The sequence below is a fragment of the Neopsephotus bourkii genome, unplaced genomic scaffold (genome assembly GCF_033783945.1).
Source record: "Neopsephotus bourkii isolate Nb327-2 ecotype Australia unplaced genomic scaffold, CSIRO-AGI_Nbou_v1 NB_616, whole genome shotgun sequence".
Taxonomy (NCBI): domain Eukaryota; kingdom Metazoa; phylum Chordata; class Aves; order Psittaciformes; family Psittacidae; genus Neopsephotus; species Neopsephotus bourkii.
The window spans coordinates 684,077-711,660 of NW_026901116.1; the positions used below are offsets into that span (position 1 = coordinate 684,077).

The 27,584-nt window shown below is 44.3% G+C and overlaps 1 long non-coding RNA gene across 1 annotated transcript; it reads right to left on the reverse strand.

The window, feature by feature from the left end:
* Positions 1-584: 584 nt before the first annotated feature.
* LOC133211496 (uncharacterized) lies at positions 585-25,670 on the reverse strand. Its single transcript, XR_009725213.1, has 3 exons — positions 25,618-25,670; positions 1,741-1,883; positions 585-1,140 (listed from the first exon to the last, which is right to left on the reverse strand). It is a non-coding gene; the product is annotated as an uncharacterized LOC133211496 (long non-coding RNA).
* Between the last annotated feature and the right edge of the window lie 1,914 nt (positions 25,671-27,584).

Sequence of the window (27,584 nt, forward strand, 5' to 3'; positions counted from 1 at the left end):
GAATGAATCTATCAGGAAACAGAAGATCGGTCCTGTCACTCACCATGGCCCAATTCTCTGCATCCTTTGACTTTGCTTCACCTCAATCACTATCACAGAGTTGTGTCCCACCAGAGAGTATTAGGTCCTGCTAATATACAAAGGCTACATCTGCATTAGTAAGTCAAACAGCATTAGGAACTTTTTCAGGCACAGAAACACCACTATCTATACCATTATGCTCATACAGTGGTCTTGGGCGCAGTTTTAGGCCAGGTCAAATGATGCTTTTGCGAACAACATCTGAACAGGAACCAGCCTGAGCAAGGGACCATCCCCAACATGCAGCTGGGATGCAGCCACCCTGTTACAAAGGATGAGAGAGCCCAATAGCACAGACACAAATTTCACCACCAGAAAACAATGCCAGGCATATCTAATTTACTCCTATAAACATAGCTCAAAAAGTTTATTATCTTTGGGAAAGGAAGAGAAAGCAAAGCGTATTTCAACGTTCAAAGAACGTAGTGGGGAAAAAAAATACCTGGATATTTTGAGCATCCAAAAAAAGTTCCTTAAAAAAATAAAGATACTGTAGAAAAACTCAGTTTTCCAATGAGAGCATCAATCCTATAGTATTCCCAACATCTTTGACGAATTTTACTGTAACACTTCAGTTGGCTAAACTGGTTTTCAGGGAATGACACCCACAAACACTCTTTGTTTCCACAGGGACAAGAAAAGACATCCAAGCCAGGAAGTTCTCAGAAGGCAAAGCCAGCCGGCTCCAAGCCCAGAGGATCCGGGAATACTCAGCTGACCGCTTGCTTGCCCATTTTTCCCTGCAAGATATCACAATCCTTCAGGATGGAGATTCCCCACCCCACCCCACCCACAGTCTGTCCTGGGACTTAACTGTCCTCCTGGTTCAAAAGCTCACCCTCCAGTTCACCTCAGGCATCCTTTGCCACATTCTTTGTCCCCATCAGTTGTCCAGCCACCACAGGCGTAGCGGGTTGTTGACTGATTTCCTGCTCTTTACAGTAACTTGTATACACACAATTTGTTATCTGCTGTTAATCCCAAGCTTTCCCAGAGCCGTTGCCTTCCAAGACATCATCTCCTTTCGTAAGCTCTTTCAAAGTGTAAATTTGCCCTTGGCTGCCTTAACACAACCAAGAGAAGATGTTTCTATCAAGTCATCACAATCACCTCGTATAACTGTCCCGTCCATACTTGACCTCTCTGCCAGGATTGCACCATCTGAAAGACTTTACCAGGAACTTTATATTTTCCTCTAGATAATCATAGGATCATGGACAGACCCCAGTGGACTGAAAAATGTTTGTCTGAGTAATGGGTTATGCAGCATCCACACAAATAACACCCAAGAAGGAAACATGCATTTCCACACCACCTCTTACACAGAGTCCTCTCCCCACTGCTCACATGTACTGGCCAAGTTCAAGGTCTGAGCTTTCATAACGTTTCTTGTTAGGGTCAGGTCATATATTTCAGCTCAACTTTTGGATAAAAGCAGCTGATTCAAGTTTATTGAAATAGTTTGTTGAGTTCAAATCATGTAAGAAAATGGCTGTGATTATATTGCTTTAGCCTCCCATTTGAAAAAAAAAAATATTAAAAATACTATATTTCTTAAACAAAACAGTTTAATTCAAACACAAATAATTCTAATGATGTTTTTAAGCTAAAAATGTATTGGATAATAGTTATATTTTACTATTGCAGACCTTAAATGACTTGCCAAAATACCCCATATCATTCACATTTGTGATGTTTGGTTGAACCACATCTTTCCTCTTCCATTTTCTAACTTCTCCAGCATGAACCTTTCCAAATCAGATTTGCTTTTGCGCCAACAGGACACTATCCCCATGCTGACACTAGGGAAAGAACAGGCACCAGCACAGCAGAAACGTCAGCAAAAGCAGATTATTTCCCACAAGATTTGCAAAACACATCTCAGCAGTAAGGGCCAGAACAATAACAGCATTCGTTCTGATTTTCCCCCTGGGTAGGACTCATCTCCTCTAACCTCAGCGTAGCTGTGGTGTCACAACTGCTCTGATCTTAATTAGGTGCTCTTCAGCAGAGCTATTGGAGCCTGGGAAGTGTTGTGCCTTGTCCTGAAGATGCATATACTGGGCTTCGCAGGCAGCAGCACTGGTTTAGCCCCATTGCCTACCTCTCCTGCCCCCTGTGCTTCCATGCGCTGTTCAGCACACAGCAGCACCAAAGACCCAAGTGATAAAGGCAGGGCCCCAGACTCCATGGTTTGAATCTCAACACTATTTAAGCATTTAATCCCTCTCTGGGTTTGTTGCAGGCCCTGGTGTAAGTATTTCATATGCACACAGTCCCTCATCACTGCTACCACCATCTGAGAGACCTCTTACAGGACCTGGTACGTAAGAGAAAGATGGAGAGGAAAAGCTGTTGCGTATCTCCATTGAACGATACTGTCCCAACTGGGCTTCAGCCCCTCAGCTTCTGTTCATTTACACCTCAGAAACATCAGTCTTTTAATCCTGCTCAGTCCCAACAGCACTGGGCAAGAACAATTCTGCTCCCACAGAATCTGAAGCCATCCCCAGTGGCTCCGTCTTTCAGATGAGCTAGGAAGATGCCTGATTTCTTTCAACCCTGCCATTCAAACAGCTAGCTTGGAGGGGGAGAGCAGCATAAACATGCTCTTAGATTTCATCTGCGGCCTGTCACACTCTGCTACCTCCAGCAGCCCATGAGGTAAATGACCTTTCTAGCTTTAAACGAGATGGGTCTGATGAGCCCCTCATCATCCTGCTTCCCATCCCACCTTTAATCCCATGCGCTGCCTTGCCAGAAACATGATGTTCATGTCATGATAAGGGCAGACAAGGCTCTGAGAAAGTCTTTGCAAATATGCTTGAAGTTTTGGAATTGCCTTGAGCAGGCAGTGATCCTAAAGACACAGCAGTGGGTGGGGGGGATTTCCGAAGCTGCATCCATGTCACTGACAGCACAGTGGCTGGTACCGGAAAGCATCAGTGCTCATCGCTATTATAACAAATTACTACAAATGCCCATATTTTAGGGGAAGAGATGAAATCATGCAAATGAACCATGTTCCCTGACTAAACTTTACTTGCAAGCTCAGCTACAGGCAGGTGTCTTTGAAATGGATATGAGGTGAAGTCCCTAAATGTTCCAGAGGCTGGTTTGCCTCTTCATTCACCCCATTTCACAACAACAAACAATGAGAGGGCTTTGTTCATTTAAACACAGGAGAAAAGTAAAAAGAAGTTATCTCTTGTAGCCTTTGTCTTCAGGACATTGTGTTTATAGACTCGGTTTGCTCTTTGTAGGCATTAAAAAGTCAAAACGTTGCTCTTATTTCATTACCATTAATTTGCTTTATGCTCAGAGATCAGAGCCCATCTCACAAACGCAGATGTATTCTGAGATCAAGGCACAGGTGCTAGAAATAAAAGGTATATATGATATTGTGCAACATAAAAAATGAGGAAATAAGAATATAAGTTTTTCTGGAAATTTCCTGGTTTCCATCCTTTGGAAAAACAGAAATATATTGTAGGACAAAACATGTATCTTGGATAGATCCATCTTTCAGAGCCAAGCCCATCCTGCCTCCCAGGGCTCAGCTCTAAGCACATATCCAGGTGGCATAAGGTTGATGTGGTTGTAAATCAAGAAGAAACAGGTGGATATTCTGATGAAGGGTATCAAACTTGGCCTCTTCAGTCCCCTGGACCCACAGCTCCATGGATTACTCTATCACACTCCGACTTGCCTTTAAAACTCCTGTGCCTATTTGTTTTCTCTCCTTAGTTAGAAAAGGGATTTGGGGGGAAAGGAGGTCTTCCAAAGTCTTCTAGTGGAAGGTGTCCCTGCCTCTGGCAGAGGGCTGGAATCGGATGAGCTTCAAGATCCTTTCCAACACAAACCATTCTAGGTCTTTATGGTTCTAATTAGAGCTGCTTTGTATTTGTTAAAGACTGAAGCTGTTGTCAAGCTGCAAAACTTATACTCCCAAGAGTCTTTAAGAAGAGATGTCTTTCTCCTTTCCAACACTGCCACTTCTTACAGACTAAATAAACAAGAAATAAACTTCCCAGCTCATAGACCCACTAGCACAAGTGACCGATTAGTTTGGGGAAGAGAATTCAGCCTTGTCCCAGCCAACTAATGCCGCTGGCATGTTTTCAGGAGGAGCCATTGTAAGCCCTTGTTAAACCCAGTTCTTCAGCCACTGCTAAATTAATACACTGTGACTATTTCAGGCACCACTTAGGAGGCCAGGCTTGAAGAGTTCGGCTTGTGGTTCATCTTGGGGGAGCAGGAAGAGGAGGGAAAAGGATGACAAATTCAAAATGAAATCAAACAAGAAGAACAAAAATAAAAGGACTCAACAGCCAACCCTTCACAGTGGCCTGCTGGGAGCTCGTTCCTTTTACTTCTGATTTACAAGTTACATATGGCGGGTTGTTTACATTCTGTTACTGGTTTATGTTCTTCCAGAAAGGAGAAATTCCTCCAGTAGAGTTTGATTGCTTTCCTGTATGCCTCTCTCCCCCAGCACCCCCACCCTCAAGTATCTGGTTTCGCTTAATATGCCCAGAGGTTTCCGGAACAAAAGAGGTTGCTGGATTTATATATTATTTTTTATGGCTAAACAAAAAAATTGACTATTTTTCCAGGAAGATTCAGGCTAATTCAGAATATGTGATTGTGAATCCATGCTTTCAGGCTCTGTTAGGGCAGCCATGTCTTCATGTGTCACGCTAATGTACCACATGCAACAGGCAGAGGCATCCCAGTGGAAATCATTTTACCCATGTCTTTGGTTATGTATGCATTGTGGATTCACCAGGTTGAAGGAGCACTTCATGTCTTACAGTCCAGCTCCACACACTCAAAATCTCCATAAACAAGCAAAAAGAGTATTACTGCTCACACAGTGAGGAAAAAGGAAAGAGGTTTCTTGATTTTCCAAAGAATCCGAAGCAGAGTTAAAGCTGACACAAGAATCACTGAATCTCACGTTATGCGCATGTTACAGCAGGGATTATCAATGAGAAAACTGCCTACCCAAACAGTTTGTTCCTTAAATTCTTGTAAACAGAACATTTATCTGTTGAAGCCAAATCCATTTGGTGTGAATTCCAGTGGAATTTGCATCCTAGGCTGGATTAGTGAGGCTAAAGCAGTGGGTCCAAGGACATAACCCTTCCCTTCCATCTGGCACTTGTGAGACCACGGGTGGAGAACCATGTCCAGCATAAGAAAGACACAGACATCATGGAGAGAGGCCAGTGGAAGTCCCAGGATGGTTGGAGTTCAGGAACACTTGCCCTGTGAGGAGAGGCTATGAGAACCAGCTCTGGTTCTGGGATTTACCTTATTGCAGCCTTCCAATACCTAAAGGGGAGTTAGAAGAAAGATGGAGCAAGACTTTTTACCAGAGCCTGCTGTGATAGGACAAGGAGTAATGGTTTTAAGATTAAGAGGGTAGATTTAGAGGGTGGATATAAGAAAGAAGTTATTTACTCTGTGATTTTATGGACAGCTTTAAGAAGGGAAGGGACAGGCAAGACCTTACCACTCCTAACAGCTACCTTATCATAGGATATACAAAGCAGACTCTTCTAGGAGGTTCACAGTGACAGGACAAAAGGCTATGGGCACATGTTAAAACATTGGAAGCCCTGATTATATTTAATGACTTCTTTCATTTTACCATGACAGGTCAAATGTTGGAATACTTTCATAGAAATGGGGCCAACTCCACCTTTGAAAGTGCTCAAGACTCAATTGGAAAAGCCCCTGAGCAACCTGATCTATTAGGACTGGTTTGGGCAAGGGTTTGGGCTAGATGACCTCCAGATGTGCTTTCCAACCTGAACTGTTCTATGAGTCTATGAATCCTAATTTCTAATGTCTTTAATGACCAGGCCAAGTGCCAGTTTGGCATTCCTTTGCAGGATGAAAAGAGAAGTTAACTTGTGGCTGAAGAGCTGGCTGCGCACATCAAGCAACCTCCTTTCAAGCCCTACCGTTTTCCAGTCTGATAGGGAAACAGAAGAAAAGAAACAGAGCAGATATCATGGTATTCAGAGCTGAACTTCCCCATACATTGTCACTCGACTCCTAACAGCCCCTGTCTTCATCACCCAGCAGTGCAAACATCCACTTCTCAAAAGAAGGTTATAGACCTTCTTCAGTCCTGTTCAACAGGACTGTTCTGGAAGCTGGACATTGCTCTGAGCAGAGATTGCCATGGCCATAAAAATCAGTACATTTAGAGCTAAGTCAAATTACCTGAGGGTGATTTTTCACGCCCCAGATAGAGCATAAAGCCACTCACTGCCAGCTTGGCCCACCTTTCCAAAGAAGGAGCTCAAAAGTGAGGTACTGTTGGGAAACTGAAAACATAGACAAATTTTAGGAAACACAAGTAGCTATTTCTTTAGTTCAATGGGAACTGAGTTTGGCTGCCTTAGCTCCGGAAAAAGACAAGTGTCTTCACATATTGCCCCAAAGACAGTAATAAAAAGATAAAAGAAATCTCAAAGGAACAACGTTGCAGTGTGTGTGTTTAAATATACATGCTTCATCATACAAAAGAAGTCTGGTTTAAATAAATTGTCCTGCTTGTGAATTTAATGGAACAGCTTGTTGACAGCCAGCAACATTTGTGATGTACAATTCCAGAATACTAAAAAGAGAAAACCCAACCTGAGTCCACCAAGGGACTCTTTCACCCTGTACCCTGTCTCTGACACTAGTCAAGAGCTAAGGAATTAGGGAGGAAAACCTTTAAAAACAGGGTCAGTCTTGAGGCAATATTCTCTAGAATACTTTCCCAGTATCTTATAACAGGACACTCCTGAGGGTGTCTTCAGGTCACCTGGTCCAACCCCTGCTCAAAGCACCTCTAATTAAATCAGGTCACTCAGGACTTGCACGTTTGACTCTTGAACACCTCCAAGGATGGAGGCATCCTTTGTGAACGTCTCTGCCTTGCATTTGTCCAGCTGATTTATGAACCCAAGTAAACTTTAACCACCTACAGCATCCCAACAAAAGGCATTTCCTAGTCTAACTACAGGCAGCACAAGGAACTCTTTTCCTTATTGCTATTAGCTGCAGTAAATTAAAACCAAAACCAAATGGTACATCATGTAGGAAAAGAGATGAAGCTGATCATATCGCCACTGTTTGCTAGCAGTGCCATTGCTGTAGTCACCCTGTCTTGATAGAGCATGAGAGACAAGTGACAGGAGTTACTGGCCTGCTGGACCTTCAAACAAAAAGAAATTAGGATGAGTGAGCCTGCTAACCACCAAGAAGTATAACACATCTTTATAAAACAATCAGGTTTCCATATATTGTAAACTAGAAGTACAAAATATGTTTCCTCTCCAGCATGTCGGGAAAGGAGAAACTACTAAAACACTGACAAATTATGTTGTTAAGAAGACTCAAGTACAAGAGCAACATCAATTTATAATCTATGGCATTCATTTGCCCAGGTCATTGACAGCAGAACTAGGTATTTACACGCATGGTCCATATGATGGATTATAAAGGAAGCCCAACAAGGGATGCTGAAATTCTGCAGTCCTGAGGCATTTGCCTTTGAACAGATTTAAGAAGGCATTTACTGCACAAATCTGCTCATGAAATAAAATGAACCAAAATTACAAGAGCTGAGTTCAGCTCTGATCTCTGGGGCTCTCTGCTCCAACACTCAGGACTGACTCAATGGCTGCATTAAGACTGACCCTTCAGAAGATCCTAGTTCCACTTCCCTTGACAAAGGAAATCAATACAAACACTTGGGTTGGACAGCCCATAATCTGAGGCTACTAGAACTAAAATAACCTGTTCCACATGAGCACTTCCTGAAGTGTACTGCATAAACGTATGTACTTCAGGAAAAGGTACTTCACAGAATCATGTGTTCTAGATTTATTTCTAGGGACCTTCAGCTTCACCCTGTACAGACCTGCTCTAGGGGAAAGCAAAGCTGCATCATTCCTTGCTGGAGGGACCGGAAGGCATTCCCCCCCCGGGAAGGTCCCAAGACAGTATACTGCATCTAAATGGATGACAGAGCACTTTGGATAAGGAGTCCTTGCTTATATGGTTGAATATTGTCTGAGAAATTAGTCTTTTTACCCCAACCCTTGCTCTAAAGTGTCCGTGGAGCGTGCTATGAAAATCATCTGAAGGAAGATAGTCTGTAAAGGCATCTCACATGGAGATTCCTGTTCACTCAGTCTGTGCTCTTTGTGATACCCATTCTCACTCTAGCACAAGAAGCTCCTTGTGCTGTGTAGACCTACCCAATCTGGACAGTGTCTGCTTCTCTTCATGTACAAGTGCTCCCTGCCTGACCACACTAGGGATGGTGCAATGGGTCCCCAACAGCCAGGGCAATTCACAGCCTCAGAGTCCTCATCTTGACAGTGAAGGTGATACACAAAAGAATGCTCCCATTTACAAACTGGACTTCAAGGAGCTGTGAAGTTAGTAGATATTATTAAGAGAGAAGGCTTTTACTTTACTAAGAAGACATAAGGATCCATGTTACCAGCCAGAGGAACCTATGGCCTACAGGACTTTCATTCAGTAGCCTTCTCCATGAGTCTGGCTCTTCACTACACAGAAAAATCCCTTGATATCTTGGCCCTGTTCAGACATCAGACTCACTAGTAAGCGAGAGACCCATTTTCAGACCCCATTCTTCTCAAACATGACCAGTGTGTTAAATTCCCATGTCCCTGGACCATTTCTCAATCACTGGGTGCAAAATGTTCCATTTTGGGTACATGTGTCTGTAAAGTTACAGACTTGTTAAGGGAAGAAAAGGCTGCTTGTGTAGTTCAGTCCCTAAATACAGAAGGGAAGGGAGATAAAAAAGCATCCAGTGAGTTTCTGAACAATGCCTTACTCTCTAAGTAGGAAGCCCACAGTAGGGATCCTGCTTTGTTATGAGACCTCATATTCTTGGTGGGCTTGAGGCTCAGAAAACATAACAAGAGTGTGACATAAGTCTGTGAGGTGAAATATTGCAGCAGACCCAAGATCTTTTAGAGCACTGGAATGCAGGGCAGGTAACGCTGTACAGAAGTCCCAGCTATGTGGAAACACAGAGGATGGCTAACAAAGGGATAAGAAACCACTGAAACTAAGGGGAAGATGGGCTCCTTTGAGGAGAGGGGTGGCCCAAGAATTTAGTATTCATTTTAATAAGAAGCAACATAGATGGAGTTGCATCTACTTTGCTTGTCTGGTTTTTATTTACCCTTCCTCCCCTCTTTGGAAAAGCATCACAGAGCAAAACAGCCCAGAAGGGAAACCAGCCTGATAAATAGACCATCAAGAGAAATAATTAGTCCAGATAGGAAAATTAAATAGGGGGAGCCACTAATCAGCTGCTCCCTCTGCAAGGAGGAGGCTGGGAAAGTAATTTAAAAAGCCTTTTGGAGGAGACTTTGAGGCAGAGCGTAAAGTAAAAATACAGATGGCCAGAAATTAGAGCAAGTCTGTGTGCACAGGAACAGGTGGAATTGGTTAGAGACAGAGCTCCCTCCCACCCTGCTTACCCCCTCCCATCCTTCTCATGACTTTACCTTCTGCTTGGCAGTGCTGTGAGCTGGGAACTAAAAAATCTCTCCCTCCAAGCTGGTGGAGCTGGCTCCAGCTGGGAGACTGCAGTGCTAGCAGCCCTGCTGCGTTCCCAAGGGATGCGCAAAAACCCCAGCACCAGAAGACTACCCTAAATTCAACTCCTTCAGTGTTACCCTTCACAAGTAGAGGGGTAAATCAGGACCCATAGAGACCCCACCAGCATGAACTAGAGGGAAGCTTTACCTGGACAAAATGATGCTAATTAAAACCATCAGACCCCCCCTGCTTATAAGCCTCCCAGAAGGTGAAGCTTTGTTGCGATCAGATTGAGTCAGCCCACCACCAAGGCAGGAGGGAGCAGACCACAGCTCTGTTTTCCCCCCCATCAGACTCCTTTTGGCTCCAGGGCCTCACCAGTTCCTCTCATTCCTGCTATGAGAAATTACAGGTTCTCTAGTTGAGATCATCTTGTTGACTATCATCATGGTCACCTGCAAAGGTCAATGTCTTATCAAGAAGGGCTACAGGACAGCAGGTCCACAATGGTGCTACAAACTCAGAGGCTGTGTGAGTGTCAGAAACACTGGAAATCCTGAAGGGAAATTGGGATAGACAAGGCTTTGGAACGCAAATAAAATTCTTCACCCCAAGGAAGTTTGGATCTTCAGCTTCCATTCAATTTGGGAAACTCTAGCTGACTGAAGCCCAGGGCTAAGCAAACTCATGTCTCCCAGAATGGAATCCATTACCAAGCTGGAATGCCTCTAATTATCCTAACACTAATAACGTTAGCTACTAAAATAGCTCAGAAAAGGATAAGTTACAAACATGGGTTTCAGCCTGTGGGTTTTGAATGCATGGAAGTTGCCAGGAGGGGTTGAGAGCAGGGACACAACCTACTTTCTTTCATTTCACTTCCATCTAGCAAACTCACCCACCGTTTTCAGATCCAGTCACATAAAGAACAGATGTTTTAGTTGCTATGTGGGCACCCAAAGAAGCAGCCTGACTTTCAGAACGAAAGAGCTGAGAAGATTTTGCTCTCTTTTAGATAGAGAGGAGAAAGTTGTTTACCCAGGATAGGAGTGATCAGGTTTCCTTCCCTTTCTATATGTGAAATCATGTACCTTATGTCTATGAAAGCTTAAAAAAAGAGCTTTTTAAAAAAAAAAAAAAGAAAAAAAAAGAAAAAAAAAACACACCAGAAACCAGACTTCTGTCTACCTCATATAGCAAAGGGGAAGTTCATACCAGGTTACATCTGTCAGTGCTCAACAACCAGGAATTTGTACCATGCCTCTACCCCTCGCTAAGCGATGCATTATGGAAGATGACCTGGCGAAATGCCTCGCCCCAAGGAGAAAATAGGAGCCTGAAGAAAACCAGTGCCATATTTTATAGAGGATTTTCTTTGGCTAACATTATAGTTTTTCCATAGAAAATTAAATTCCCACCCAAAATAGAGTTTATTCTCCAACTAAATCCTCTCTGATTTATGGATTGGGATGATGGTTGGGATATTTTTTTGCTCCTAATATTGGAGGCAGGAGCAACTGCCTCCAAATGTAGGTTTCAAAGGGAAGGTCACAATTTTCTTTTCATCCTGCTTTGGCAGATTCGAAGAATCTTTAGGGTTTAAGAAAATTAAGGTTTTTGGAACTATTTATGTTCATTAGGGTGTCACTGGCAGATTTCAGACTCATTTGAAAACCAAGCCCCAAGGGACTGGAGGGGATATGAACTATATTTATGCACAGGATGCTTCATATTGAGAGGCAGGGGCCTAATAAAAGGCATGAGTAGGTGACCAACTTCAAGAGAAGAGACACATCAAGATAAAGAATTTCAAATCAAAGGATTTTTCCCTTCTTTAGGCAGGACTGTTTCCGAAGGACGTAAAACAGATCATTTGTCATGAGACTGGTGTTTCTTCATGCAACCATCACAGGAAGAGGTAAAGAAGAAACACACACATGGTGGGTTTCAGTAACATGGAGGTCACAGCTAAAACTTCAAGCCCTTACTAGAAGTTAGGGGAAATTACCTTCCTAAAGACATGCCAGTGACCTTCAACTCCTAATACAGTCTAAAGGGATTCGGAGTCCAGCTGTTCATACACATTCAGAACACCCAAATTGCAGATGATTAGTATGACTCAGCTTGCTACCTTCCCTAGATTTGTCCCCACTGGAAATAAATGCCAATTGTCCAAACATATGGGGTAGAGGGAACACAGTCATCCTGTTACAAAGCCTAAGGACAGTTATATGCTTTGTCACAGGTTTACCTGCCTTTCAGCATTACTTTTGGGGAGCAGATCCTTCCTCAGGCATTGCAACAACAGGTACTGTGAGAAAGTCCTGTTGCAAGTACACAGAAGGAAAGGAAGAGGGTCCCTTGCCACTGTTTGGACTAAAATGTACTAATAAGAGATGCTGGAGCTGTGGATGGGTCAAGTCTTTCAGGGGCAATTGCAAAGCAGGTTTTGCCAGTGAATGTCCTTAGAGAGGCTGGAGCTATGCACTATCTTCTACAGACTCCACCTGTCCCAAATGGTGCAAGATTCAGAACAGTGCTTTTTGAAAGCCATTATTCCCCCAATCCAAATGCTCCCACTGAACAACAGTTTTATCCTGACAGTACATTTTTATTTCATGCATTTTCTTCTGTGACACTAAAAAGGGAAAACAGGGCAGTTTGGTCACCTCTTCCTCATCTCATTTTAACTTTGGAAATAAAAGAAACTACAGAGAGAGAAAAACAGGAATAAAAACCAAAAGGTGAAAAAGACAGTAAAGGAAACCCAACATTCTTCAAAATTAAACAGATTGTTCAAAGCTCTCAACGAATCTCCTTTTAATGAAGGGCCAATTCCTTCTGAAGCCTGTGGAATAATTACCCTGAAGCTTGACAGAATTAGTTTCACCTCAAGCAAGTTAAGGAGTGATGAGCCATGGCCAAGTTTGAATAAATGGATGTAAATTGAGATCCCCCTGGCCCCCTTCCAAGCTGGCCAGACACAAGGAAGCTCTGGTCTTGAAGTCACATACCTCGTGTATCTACACTCAGAGCAGATCGTGACTCTGTCTGGGTTCATCGTGTGCTTGCTGACAAAGCTTCATCACTATTCCCCACAAAACTATATCCCTGTAACAGCAAGGTGCTTATGGCAACAGGTTAAGGTGGTGTGAACACATCACTAACAGGCTTCAAACTGCTTGTTTGACCTCTTAACAAACAAACAAAATTGCTTCTCACCTTCCTTGGAATTCCCTTTCTATGGGACTCCACATAAAAGGAAAAAGCTCCAGGCTTGCCTGGCCTGGAATCAGAAGGCACTTGCATGCAGAGGAGGAGGGAAGACAGCTCCAGTCATCTCCCTCCCCTGTCCCACTTGAAACGTTTTCTCTCCTTCAGCCCTGAAGCCCTGCCAGGATGACTCCAGATCCTGCGGATGGCAGAGCACACGTGGTGAGTCAGCTCCCAAACCTTCTTCAGGTTGGATCTGAGACCAGCAAAATGCCTCCACCTCAACAAAGGGCTTTAAGGACCAGATGCAAGATGGGTACATGAAGGAGATGGGCAGTGGGTACCATCTAAGGACAAGCTACTGCTCCCAGACCACTTTCAGCTGCAAGCCCAGTTGAGTTGGGGTTTGCAATGCTAGATCAAATAGCAGCAATTGCATTTCTATCAGACCTGTAGCCCCACTCAGTGCCACAAGCCCCAACTGCACTGTGTTTTGGAAGTGACCCAAGGAAGGTGCTGCTCAAAGGGAAGGGATGATCACAGGGTGAAGAGAGTTTATTCTGGGATGGGGCTGGTAGTCCTTAGAAGAAACGTGGCTTGGCATGTTTGGAGACAGTGTTTTGCCAAAGGAGGGTCCAGTGCCAAGCACAAAGGGGCTGTGAGCCATCCAGAGAACGCTCTGCTCCAGCTTCCAAAATACCACCTCTTTCCAAAGCGACCATGAGATACTTTCCAAGGCAAACAGACAAATGTCGCCACATGGAAGCTAAAGTTATCAAAGCCTGAAGACACCTCGCTGATGAACAAAACACAACCCAGAAAAATGGGATTTAAAGATCATGCACACCCCATGACCACGGGTATGCCCTGAGTTTTAAGAATGACTCTTAACTAGAACAGCCCAGAATAGCTGAGGTGTGTGACTTCATCCATAAAAAAGCATAGCCCAGATGTATGTAACAAACCCAGAAGTCATCTGGAGGCCAAACAAAGAGCGGATGAATTAAGACAAGGCTAAATGATCAGAAAAAGGAAATAAAGGTTTATAATCTGTCTAACCTGCCTCGAAAGCACAGGTCTTTCCTACATCAACATTCCTTAGCAGTTAGTAAGAGATAATAACATGATTATTATGGGGTTTCTAGAGACAGCCCAAGCAAAAGTAAAGGAAATTCATTCTGCCACAGAAGAAAACCACAATAGAGGGCTCTGCAGTTAAAGGTTGTCTGCTCTGGACATTTCAGCTATTCATTGAGCAAGTATTAGTAGCTGAAGTATTCAGGCTGGCAAGGGATTTGGTTCGAATGTGACCGAGAAGAATGATTAAACCAAGCATTTCCTCAGCTTTCCTGGGATAGACTGTGTCTGCACAGGCGGAGGAGCTGGGCAGACACCCCTTGCTTGGGTTTGACCCATGGGCAACACCAGGCAGTGGATTCTGTAGGGACTGACGCAGCACAGGAGATTTTTTGGATGAATATTTTATTCACTGAAAAAGCCCTGGGTTTTGGGCCTACCAAAACTATTTGCAAACTCAGTGAATAGTTTCCACCAAAAGCCTGAAAACATTTCAAGGAAGCAGCGTTTTGTTTAGCCTTTTCTTTTACTTCTATTTTTCTTCCCCGCCAGAAATGCCTCTGCTTGAAACTGTAACTTTGAGGCCAGATGACTTGACTTTAAGCAGACTAAGCTTGAACAGAGATGCTTCCATTTTACCCTGAACATTGTCAGCACTCGGCTCCATGGGCCAACTAAAAGGAATGAGTGATTTGCAGAGCTCTAGTAGGAACAGCTGGAGTGAGCCTAATGGCTCCTTATAGGGAAAAGCTGGATCCAGTGCCAGTAGACCCAGTTCAGGAAAAGACACAGTGCGACCTGAAGAAAGCAAAAGAAAGAACTTCTCAGCTAAGGAAATGTTTGGTATGGGCTACTCAGAAACCATACTAGAAAGCCTGGGACCAGGAAGAAAAGCCTGCAGTATGTATAGATGGGAAGCAACATGAAGGAGTCCAGCTTGGCACCCCCCAAAGCTCTGGGAAGTAGATAACCCAAGAAATAGAAACCCACTGAAAGCAAAGAAGCCAACCAAGCTGATTCTCAAGGAATTGAAGCAGCAGGAATCATTTCATGACAGTCCTCCAGGTTCCTTGAAGACACTGGACCATTGCTTAGTAGCAATATCTAGCAGGAAGATGATGAGCTCTCAAGATGTTCCACCTGCTGATGCACAGAGACATCTCCTCTCACATACGTAGGCATGTTGGTGATGAGTGAAGGGTATTCCCAAACAATCCGAAGCTTGCAAATAAGTGCCAAGTCTCCCCAGGCTTCTAAAGCAAGCCTATCCTTTGACCTTCCCTTCTCTATCAACTATAGGGAATCTAGTCTCCCAAATTCTGTATCTAAATTAAAGGCTTCAGTGAAGACTGTGAGATGACCCCACATTCACTTCTTTTTGCTAGTATCCAGCAACAGGTGAAGCATAAAGTAGTAAGATACACACAGATATGCAAGGATCCCATCCCAAAACACTTCTCCAGATTCCAGTTATCTGCTACTCAGGTATTTCCTAAGCCAGAGGTGCTGTCCTTACATCTGGCAGCACTTGATGGAGTTTTATTGCTTTTGCCTGAATGGCTCCACGCTGGAGGGAAAGGGAGGAGAAAATCCGGCAGGTTTGGAGCCAGGAATTGTGTCCTCAGACGATGGTGTTCCCGCACACAGTGTATCCATCTTCCCATCGATGGGGTCTTGTTGAAGGCAACTTGATCTCATTTTGGATGTTCAGGAATTTTGGCCATCACCACACAGACGTTCTGGACACATGCAAACTCCCACCAGTTCACACTAACTCCTATTCATTTTCCTGCCCGATCGTGGAGGGCAGAAACAGACCCTCAACCCATAAATCAGGTCATGGTGTGTTTGTCCCTGTGCCATGAAGAATTCTCTGAGAATCCTGGAGCTGAAGGCAGGAAATTCACAGCTGAGACCTGTTCCAGGGCTGGAGCCCGGGCAACTGGCAAGCAACTGCAGCGAGAGATTTTGGAGTTATTGAACTGAGATTTATGCTGCTGGAATTCATCACTAAATATTTCACTCTCAGCAAGAGGTGGGAAAGAGGGAAAGGATCGCTTTGTGTGAGACAGCTTATTTATGAAGGGCTGCCTCTCATCTAGCTTTGGAGGCACCGTGAGGCAGAGAGCTGTAGGGTCTTGGGAGGCAGAGGATGGCTCTGCAGCTCCATCCAAGCCTACCTCCTGGAATCCAACCTCTTCTCTGTTGGTTCTCCTATAGAAGCAGTCTCAATTATTTGCTTTTGCTGCTATCAGGCTTGGAACAACCCAGTCTAGTGGAAGGTGTCCCTGCCTGTGGCAGGGGGTTGGAGCTGGAGGAGCTTTAAGGTCTCTTTCAAGCCAAACCAGTCTGTGACTCTATGATGCTACGATCAAAGGCTGCACTGGCTGCTCACCAGTTAGTGTCCTGAATACACTTCTTCTGGGGTCTCCCCTGCTAAATAACCAACAGTGAGGGAGGAAAGGACCATAATAATGTGAAAATTTGTCTTAGTCTGTTTGCACTGTGATGGGGGTCTTACCACCTCCAGAATGGCAGAGGACTCTGCTGACACCCAGTGAAGGCACCACAAGAGTTGCTATGTGCTTTGCAAGCATTCAAGGTGAAAGATGTTGCTTTATAGATCTGAGAGAGATGCCACAGCACCATATTGCTATGTCATGAAGTACAGAAATTGGTTTTGAAGAGTTTAGTCAAGGCCTGGGGGTGAAAGAAAGGCTTGGGGTTGCTCTTAGGTACGCAGGACAAAGCATGTCTGCGTAGGGTGTTATGGCTTGGCACCTGGACTGCCAGGCTACTTGGTCTGGGAGGTCTTGTTAAGAGGGATCTGGAGGGGTCTCTGCTCACATCCATCCAGGTCACACATGAGACCTCTCTACCTAAGCCCATAGCATGCAGACAAAGCAATTTTGAATTGCAAGTATTGCCAGTTCACATGTTTGCCCCAACCATATCTGACTCATGGTGAGGCAGATTCCTATTAATTCTTATACCAGTGTCTAGTATACAAATTAATTCATCTCTAATTTGGTGATTACCTTAAACATACATGACTGAAAAGCGGTGGTTGAGAGAAGGCCATAGGAAATGCGTGCCCTGAGCAATCCCCTGGGTGAGCACAGCATATGCAGCTACCCCCTTGCTGGTGGAACCAGTTCTGAAGAGCTCATGGACCAGGTAAGGGAAAATCTTGAAGCAAGAGGCAGAATTTATTTGTGGTGGGAAAGGTTTAAGTTGGTGACAAAGGGACAGTTTGTCCTGGTGCTGTGCAAACTCCCTGTGGGCACTCTATTCCCACACTACTCCCAGTGCATCTGCAGGAACTGCAGAAGCCTGCACCACTGCAGCCTAAATCCAATGAGGAGGATGAGTCAGAAACCTGGCAGCTCACTTGAGTGACTTTTGCAAAAGCAGGTTTCATTCTGTGATCCTTTCTTCCTCATCCTCCTCCCCCCATTCCCCACCTTTTATGAGTAACCATATCTAAATACCTGAAGCTGGGTACTCTTGCACAGCTCTTGACTTGGAAGGAAATTGCTCAGATGAGGCAATACTTGAACTTTGAACTTTTCACATCTTTACAGAGCTTTTCTTCTGGATTATTTAATATTAACACAAGAAACAGCCTTAGTGAGTCTCTCATGCGGAGAGAATAACAGGATCAGCAGCTCAAAGTAATAGCGACATAAAGGACAACAAGAATCCCACTTTATCTAGCAAAAGTGTCTTAAGTTGTGCAACTTGTTTACGATGGCAAATCTTGGCAGCCAGAATGAAGAGCCTAGGATGGATTCCAGTTCAGCCCGAACTGCCTCTCAACAAGTCCCAACAAAAATGAGCACCATTCAGATTTTGCCACACCAAATTCATACTCCAACTTGGCTCCAGCAGCAGGCGTGTGGGGGACATTCTCACCCCTGCCTACGCCATAGCATTACTCCTAGAAGATCTGACCAGATAAGATTCCCCATCTGAGCCACTGAGATATGCTTTGGTGATGAGTAGGTAAGTACGAAGTTCAGAAAGCCTTTCCACTGCAAGACCCACTGACAGGTGACCAAGGTCAAGCTCTCAACCAAGTCTAGCAAGATGAGCACTGATGAAGAAGCACAAGCAATAGTTAACCACAAGTCAATTGGTTAGAGAATAGGTGTTTTCAGGTCCAGTTCCCCGTATGTCTAAGAAATGGATCTATTTGATTTGACCATTAATAGAATCATAGAATAAACTTGGTTGGAAAAGACCTCTAAGATTATCAAATCCAACTGTTATCCCAGGACTGCCAAGGCCGCCACTAAACCCATGTCCCTGAGCACAACATCTACACGTCTTTTAAACACCCCCATGGAGGGCGACTCCAGCATTGCCCTGGGCAGCCTATTCCAAGGCCTGACCACCCTTTGGGGAAGGAATTGTTCTTCATCTCCATCTAAACCTCCCCTGGTGCAGCTTAAGGCCATTTCCTCTTGCCTTATCAGAAGAGACTGACCTCCACCTCACTACAGCCTACCGACTCCTCCTTCTGTTACTGTGCTAGTGACAGAAAAGTGGGATCTGCCTTCCAGTGTAGAGGATTTTTCCACAATCAGTACATTACTTAGGAAGTCCATTCAAAACCATTGGGCCAGATACATTTTCTGGGGAAAAACTAACAAAATTAGAAGCTTCCATACTGCCTATATCTTAATTTCTTGGGATGTGGGAAAAAAAAAAAAACAAAACACTTTTCTCCCACAAACAGAATAACAGAATGGTTCCTTACTTATAAAGCCATGGAAGTGGAAACAGCTACTCTTTATTGTTTACCTGACTATGTGGCAGCTGGAGTGGAGAGTCTGCATCGTATTTGCTCAGGGAAATCTGAAATGGAGCTTTAAAGTTTTGTTTCAGATTGAACCAAACTATTTGGAACCTTGTAGATCACACTCTGGGTTAATTTAAACAACTTTTCCCTTTTATTTCCTGGCCCAGTCAAACTAAAGAATTTCAACTGTCTACCAGTTGCCAAGTAGGTATCTCCCCACACATTTTGGGTCCAATCACAGCAATAATAGCTTCCTTTGAGGATACAAAGCAAAGCTCTGATCCATGAGCTCCAAGCAAAAACCCCTAAATAGTGGAAAAGAGCAGATTCCAAGTGTAAAAGTCAGTGAAGTCTTTTACTATCCATTCTCAAGGTACATGAATTCAGGATACTGGACATTGATAAAATCCTCAGGTCAAACTGCTGCCATTAATTCATAGAATCATAGAACAGAAGGGATCTCAGCCTAGCTCACTATTTTGGTTTCATTGACAAAGTCTAAGCATTTCTCCAGGAAAGTACTCTGCAACATAGAAGCATACAATAGTTAGGGTTGCAAAGGAATTTAAGATCATCTAGTTCCAACCCCCATTGCTCAGGAAAAGACTCCCAGGGTCATCAATGGACTTCTTAGCATCTAAACAGTCAGGAAACAAAGAGCAGAGGCCAAGTGGACAATTGCTTTGCCCAAAGTTGGAATGAAGGTCAACACCAGATCAGGATTAAGAAGCGTGCTCTGCAGCATCCTATGAGTGCTCTGCTATCTCCACAGTAAAGCTTGACAGAGGATAACAAGTGAGGTTATTAAAGAAGTATTTGCAGAACGAAAAGGTTAGCCCTTTATATGACTCCTAAAATCCACCAGTGAAGTAGGTGACTTTATGTAGACATAATACCCTAACTCTTGAAAAGGAAATATGCCAGGAATGTGAAGGGATGTGTTTGGTTTCACAGAAACCCTCTCAAAGATCTCCAGCTTTTCCCAAATGAAGAAAAAAAAAAAAAAAAGGGATAAAGTAGACAGGAAGAAGTTTTCACAAACATGAAGTCATTTCACTTTCTTGTTCATCAGCAGAGAAGTGGCTAAAAGGAATGCGAAGCATTTACTAGCAGGGCAGGAATCATTCAAAACCGGAGTGAGCCCATTAATTACAGAAGTAAATACAATTAACACAGCCTCGAAAGAGTTTACATAAGCTTCTTTGAAAAAAATACCCCCTTCTACCAAGCAAGAGTGTCTAATTTAGAAGTGAAATTAGGAAGCTGGCTACAGATAAAACAGCCAAGGAGACGCTTGCAAAATGCAGTTCCTTAGTTGTGTGAGAAAAGTTAAATGCTATGAAGCCACCAAGGCCGTTAGCACAATTACCAAACCACCGAGTACTTGGGAGATGCTGCAAGGTAACAGAAGATGAAAGAAAAAAGCCAAGGTGGGGGGAAAGGCAGTATTTTCCCCAAGATAAAGGTGCAGAAAGGTAAAAAGAAACACAAAAGGCGCTGAACTGGTAACTTCTGATGAAAAACACTGTCCATGCCTACTTTGGGGTTGTCCACATCTGAGTTTGAGGTGGCCCCCCTCATCTAGTACAGCTCTGAAGTTTTACTTTAATCAGTTAAAATGCTTAAGGTCAAAACACAAACTTAAACACACCTGCCTTCCATTTCCTACAGGAGAAATTGAGATACCTTCACCTGGGAGCTACATCCGAGTACTTTGCACTGCAGAGACAGCGTCAGGAAATGATGGAAACGTAGGTGGTGCTGACACTCCACATTTTTAGCATAATTTTGGAAGTCTGGAAAGGGTAAAGAGAAGCTTTGGTCAGGCTGTGAAGTGTCTTTTCAGGGGATTCACAGCATCTTCATTAAAACCTCCAAGTGCCTCCAGAGAAAACAGCAGCCACTAAAAGTCACACCTCCCTCTAGCAGAGGAAGGCTGAGCTGCTTGAAGTTACAGCCAGGACTGGGACGTGATAAAACAGATTCAGAATGAGGAGAAACACTCCTTAGTCTGGGTAATCCCTGCCCCGAGGAAGAGTCCACAGCCCTGCACATGTCTCATTGGGTGACAACAGCTGGACAGGAGGGTGGAGGCTCCGGCTCAGAGCGTGCCGTTACAGGAGCACAGGTTGAGACCAGCCTGTGCTTGTGGGTATCCTTGTCCACAGAAGGGTGCAGCTGATGTTTCTGCTGGTGGAAGGACAGGGCAGGATAACAGCAAACCCTGCCTCAGGTCTCGCTTGAGGACACACAGTGCTTCTGACGTCTAGGAAAGCACTGAAGAGCAACCCAGTGCTGCTCAACTTTAAGCCAAAGTTCTGGAACACTCAAAGTGTGCCTTCTGCAAAGCTACTTGCTTTCTGTATCAGATGTCCAAGCCTTTTGCTTCCTCCTATTACAGAAATAACAGCCTAATAATCCCCACACCTCTAAGCAACCTGATCTATTTGAAGCTGTCCCTGCCGAGTTGAAGATGTCTCATTGTGAGGGGGTTGGACTAGATGATCTTCCAACCCAAACTATTCTATGGTTCTAAGTCCATTTGATGCTGGACTTAGGCCATGTGGACTCACCCAAAATGGGTTAAGCTTTTAGCCAGATTTTGCTAACCTCAGGTAAAGCATCTCAGGGATTCAGCAGGGATTGTAAAGCACAAAGCCAGGCTAACATGGCCAGGCCACATCCAGACCCAACACTGCACACCCCATGCTCCTAACTCAAAGCTCACAGAAGAGAAGAGGCAGTTCAGGTCTGCCTACACCAGCAGGATAGACATGCCCTTTGGCTATCAGTTTTGTAGGTGTGGGGCTGCACCCTCCAAAAGGAACCTCTGCACTCAGTTTGCCTACAACCATGACAAGAAGCAAAAATATCCGGCTCTTCTAAAGGATGAAAGGCAGGCGCTCGGAGGATTAAGTCACCAGCTTCTTCCCTTCCTTTCAGAGCTGGTGAACCATGCAGCAATGCATGTCAGCTGTGTTGGTTTTGAGTCGGGAGCCAGAACAATGCAGCCTGTCTTTCCTGGTGTGCACCTCCAGGGAGGATTCCCGCAAGCGCTCCTCCGAACAGGGCGATGTAGGTGGCAAACAAAAGAGAAAAGCTCTTCAACTTTTGACCCTTCTGGAGTTTACAAATTGAGAAGAGTTCATGTCAACGTGAATGAGCCAAGAGCCCTTTGGCCCGCATTGCGCGTGCCTCTGCACTTTGTCACCTCCTGAAAGGGTTTGTCCTGTTCCCACCATGGAGCAGGAGAATGGGGCCAATGGTTCCTGGGAAGTTTTGCCTATGGATGTGCCTTTCTGCAGCAGTAGCAAATAAAATAAAGCCCTGAGGTCCAAAGGCCAAGCCATGTCTGCAATTGATAGATGCTAGTCCTAGACGCACAGGAGATGGCAACAGCTTTAATAAAGCTAGAGAGATGTATTCCTTAGGTCTGCTTGTCTCCAAGTGACCTCAGACGTCTTTCACACCTAGTACTGGGATGGCCTGAATGAATTCACGCTCAGGGCATCTACTGCCTGGAAGTGGGAAGGGACACCAGACCTCTTGATTTTGTAAATGGGGAAAACTAAACACAAGAAGGAAAGAGAAGAATTGAGCATAACTACCTCAGAGTCCCAGCCCAACACCTTTGCTATGAGGCAATGTCTGTCCTGTTAAAGAGAACCAAAACCACAGGATAACAACCTAGAAACACTTCCACATACAGTCAAAACTATACTCTGCAGCACACTGCAGTTTTTCACTGCATTGGGGTTGCCTTAAGTTTATTTAAAGCAGTATTTCCATCACATGCTTTGCTGAATTTGGTCAGATAAGTGTACAGTCAACAAGGATGACAGCTAGAGCTCATGTAACTGGTACAAACTGCATCCCCCTCCTTCCTCAAAGAGAGCTTCTTCCAAACTTGCTGTAGCTACAGAGCATCCCCATGAATTCCTGGCAAGTTAAATAAAATGCTCTGGAAAGACCAAGTCCATGTTTTCATACATGGAGAAAAGTCAGCCAGCCTTCTCAGGATGATAGGACTGCCAGTACTTGCCAGCTGGTGTGGGCTGGATAAATATATATAAATAGGAATATATATATGGCATTGACTTAGACAACAACATCAAGTGAGCCAGCATTCACATCCTGGTGCAAACACTACTGCCATTCTTTCCCCGAGTCAGTCAGGTCTAAAGGCGCATAGTCACACTCACCCAAAGGCAGGATGCAGATCCACATGGCACTGAGCTTGAGCTACAGGTTATGGGCTGGCACACAGCCGGCTCAGGGCAGGAACATGCATCTGCATCTGACTGCATTTTAGTGAGCTGCAGAGGAAAATTAGGGCTTCCTAAGAAACAAGGCTGAGAATGAGGAGCCCTCTGCTCTGCTGATACGCCATTCTGCCACTACAAGCATTTCCCAGGCTTACTTTGCAGGACCTTTTGTACCTTCACCTGCTGCCATCACACTTCCTTACAAGCAAGCACAAGCCAGGAGGGAAAGTATAAAATATAAACCTTCATTAAAGATTTTGTAAGAAGTCAATGAGGCCAAAATAACAGAGGATGTAATAGAGCCATAAATATCTCCCACAGCCATAAACACTTCTACCTGCTGCAGCCTGGGCATTTATAAGTGCTTCAGGCGTTCAGCGTCATGTTCACACTTATTCCAGCATTTACCATCCAAGAAGCCAGCGGTAGGAAGACGTGGTGCCATGCACAGACTCAGACAGCAGCCTGGTTTTATTGTACTGGCTTGGGTACCTTTCCTGGACTCCCTTTTCTGTGGATTAGGGTTTCTGTTTCACCCAAGTTCTGGCTGAGCTCAGGGCCCATTATATTCATGCACACACAGACTATATAGTGTCTCAGAAGAGACTTTCTCTAAGCAGACAAAGGGGAGAAAACCACCTTTCCTGAAATTTAGGTTTAAAAGGAAACAAAACAGGATTTCCTCTATCCAAGACTGATATTACAAAAGCCATCTTCCCAGTAGGTCTTCTCTTGAATGTCCCAACAGTGGCAAAAGCCCTCTAGAAAGTGGAGAGCACTTCTCAGGTCCCTAAAGACAAGTGGACTCTTGGGAACACCAATCCACTGCATCATCTCCCACATTAACCTGGGAAAGTTGAAAGTCTTTGGCTATCCCAAGCAAATTCCTTTTTCTGCTCTTAAAGCACCAGCTGTAGCAGGATAAATCCTTGTGGCCAGCCAGCTTTTTGACACAAACCTTCAGGCACCCATCTTCCTTCCTAGGCCTAGAGTCTCCATGTACTGAGCAATGTAATTGCCTGCACATCCCACCACTTCCAAGAGGCACAAGACAAAGGCTGAAGTGTTTTGGCAGTAGACAGATGGGTTGACAAGAAGCTAGGTGGTTAAGGGGTCTCCAAACTAGAGTATTCATGCCCATTAGACTCAGGTGTGGTTTTTCCATTACCCAAAATATATCCTCCCCTCAACCCTCAGCTCATCTACAGGCATTCATCAGCTTTTTCAGAACCCTCCTAAGATATTCCACAACCTTCTCCCTTTCACACCATCACATTTCCAGCTTTCCCAAGCCTCACTGGAGATCTCCAGCTAGCTTAATTCCCTGCTTCACACTGTCAAGTGTCTACAGCAACAATTACACATTGTGTAATTGTTGTATGCATAGCGTATGTTTGTAGTGCACGCTTAATACCCCAGTCATGGCAAGAGGTGAAGAAGTCACTTATGTTTGATTGATGAAGCATCTCTTCAATATTGACAGAGGTCCACAACAGACACAGAAACAAGCCTAAACTTTTCCTAATGGATTCTGGAGGCTGTTTTACTCTGCTGCAGAGCTACAGCTTGTCCTGAAATGATAACCCACCTTGAGGATCAGGGATGGATCAGCAGTGGGATATCAGCCAAGTGCCATGGAGTCACCTCACTACAGATGCTTCTGCTTGAGCTGTGCATTTTGTTATGGGAAACCAAAGGTGTTTGCTACTTGCTCCTTAGCAAAAGCTGTCTTTGGAGCATGGTTATAGACAAGAGGTCATGATTCACCTCCAGAGGGACCTCAAGATAAGTGACATTTGCAAGGCTTAATCATGACCTTGTGAACAATGGGTGAATCAGAGAGCTGAACTTTACATCACTCATCCAGATTAATGTGGCCTTGGAGATCCCAGGCCAAACATTAGTTAGTTCCTCCCCTAGATGATTCAGAACTAAGATTAACCAGAGAGAAAGCATGAAGCCAAGCAGAATTATTTACAAAGATTAGCTAAGCAGGAAATGTTTTCCTTGTCCATGACTTGAAGATCACATTATCCCACTATTATATGTCCTTTGGAAGCTTTTCATAAATATGGGGACAGGAAGGAAGAAGGACAAATAGGTCAGTTATTAGAGAGCTCACATGAGATATGAGAGCAATTGTAACCTTCTGCACTCCGTGAATCACACATGGAAGATGAACCCTAATGACTAGTATGCCAAACACTCTCTAATCTAACCATAAGAACCAGCTTCATCCTGGACCAAATACCTCCCTCTAGGTGGTACTAATTCATCAGCAGGATGCCCACAGAGAAGTCCTTCTTTCAATAAATCAATATTTTCCAGGAAAACACTCAAAAAGGTTATCAGGACTATTTCAAGTTTCTTTTAAAGAAACAAAAGGGACCAGGTCCAGATCCCAAAGCCACTGAGAACCCAAGATTTCCAGGGTTCAAATTTGTAATTTACACCATATCAAAGAAAAGAGTGCAACTTATGGCAAATAATTCAACTTTCTCTAGAGAAAAGACAAGAACAAGTTACTCATCTTCCTAATCCTTCACATTTTGGGGTAAAAAACAAGCATAAAACCTAAGCTCCTACCTTCAGTTGCTGCCATCACAACATCTCTGCCTCACATCTCCCAGGCTCAAGAAACCCTACACAACTGCTATCTTAAATTTCTTTTAAAGAAAAGCTGATCATTTGCCACATTAAGTAATTAATTGTACCTGAGCTCTTCCCAACTCCCAGCTAAAGCTGATGAGCAATTCTCACCTCTTCTGGTTTTGACCTATACCTTCTAGGAAGGAAGATCTGAAAGCAGAAAGCTCAGCAAAAGCCAGCTAGGACCTGCCCATCCAGTTCTACACCACCCAATGCAGAGGAATTTGCCTTGTAGAATTCAGGCTTGCAAGGAGCAGAAGTAAGGGTTGTTATTGCCTTGGTAACTGCTTGCACTGGAGGAGGGTGGGCCAAGGTTCATGGGGCTGGGCCACAGCCAACAGGCAATCACAGTTTAAGATAAGCTGATGGCAGTGCCTAAGGTGCATAATCTGTCTTTTTCTCCTCCAACAACCATCTTCTGTTTAAGGAACCACTTGTTGGGCCACTCTTTTCCTTCTGTGCATCCCGGCTCTTTAAAATGACAGTTTTCCCTGTGCAGAGTAGCTGAACTGACTACATTCAAGCTAAAGTGAGGGCTCAGAAATGCATTCATCTCCAAGTTGCTCTGGCCAGTTTCCTCTTATGACCCCAGTGAAATGATTCACCACATCTCTGCACTGCAAAGAGGCATAGGTAACTTCTGTTGTATCCTCCTTTTCTTATCAATAGAACAATTCACAGCAACAATAACCAGTGATACAAAATAGTGTTCAGTTCGGTCAGAAGGAAAAGTGTCACTGACTGCAATTGCAGTCTCTATAGAACACTTTCTCTATAAAAGATGCCCAGAGCTTCCTGGGTAGCAGCATCCATAACGTTTGGAAATAAAGGAGATGGATCCATCTGATGTCAGCTCCAGCTTTGACCTTTCTTTTAGCTATACTAAAAGCACTGTTATCAGCACTACAAGTATCATCCAGATGTCCTGTGAGGAACCAGATCTCATAATACATAGAGAAACAGAGAGATCATCTGAAGCACACAGAACCACAACATCCTGATACTCCCATACAGAGTATTCACTTCAGACCATGGCCCTGTTTAGGCATCACCTAAGTTTCAGCTCTGAAATGAAAGGAATGGAGATAGAAAAACCTTAAGAGTCACTGACCCTTGGCTCAAGGTGAATCGAATCCACACTCGCAGAGGATCAAGCAAGCCCATGCAAGCCTTGCAGAACCTTGCAGGAGTGCAGCATTTTTCTGCTCTGGATTTATGCAGCTCATGTAAGAATCAGTGCCAAAATCCATTACTGCCTGCTTTCTCGCTGCCTTCGATTTCGTAGCCTAATCTCCACTTTAGCCTACACTGAACCACAGAAGAACAAACAGTGGCCACCCTCCTCCCTCCCCGGGAGCACTAGCTTCTATTTATGGGTCCCCTGGGGAGAAAACAGTCGTGGCCATTGTATTTGTTTAAGGGTTTTCTGTAATTTCCTTGGGTTTGACTGCAGCCTCTGAGGTTAACCACAGCCAGCTATTGTGGCTGTGTCTTCATCATTCCCCATTGTTCCGCGCTAGGTGGCTCTGCCTTAATTTCTTGGAAGGTCGAGAGATTGTTTGTCATTTCTGCCTTGGTGCTCAACCAGGAGAGGGTGATGGAAGGGAGGGAAGAGGAAAAGCGGCTCCTTCTTTTTTAGGACTGTGGGTTTCTGAGAAAGAAAGTGTCGCTGACCGACGAAGGTCAGCCCGAGGTTGCTTAGATGGTATGTGTAACAGCAGGAGGCTCTAACCAGCTCCCTGCTGTGGTAGGATTCCCTTGAGGGGTTTAGAGATAATGCCAAGAATCTCCCACTTCTGCCTCCTTCCACTGGGGTGTTCTGAAAGTCTTCTCTCCTGAGAAAAGGAGAGGGACATCCCATATAAAGCCTTTCCCTGGCTGTGGCAGGATTAGCTGCTTTTGCA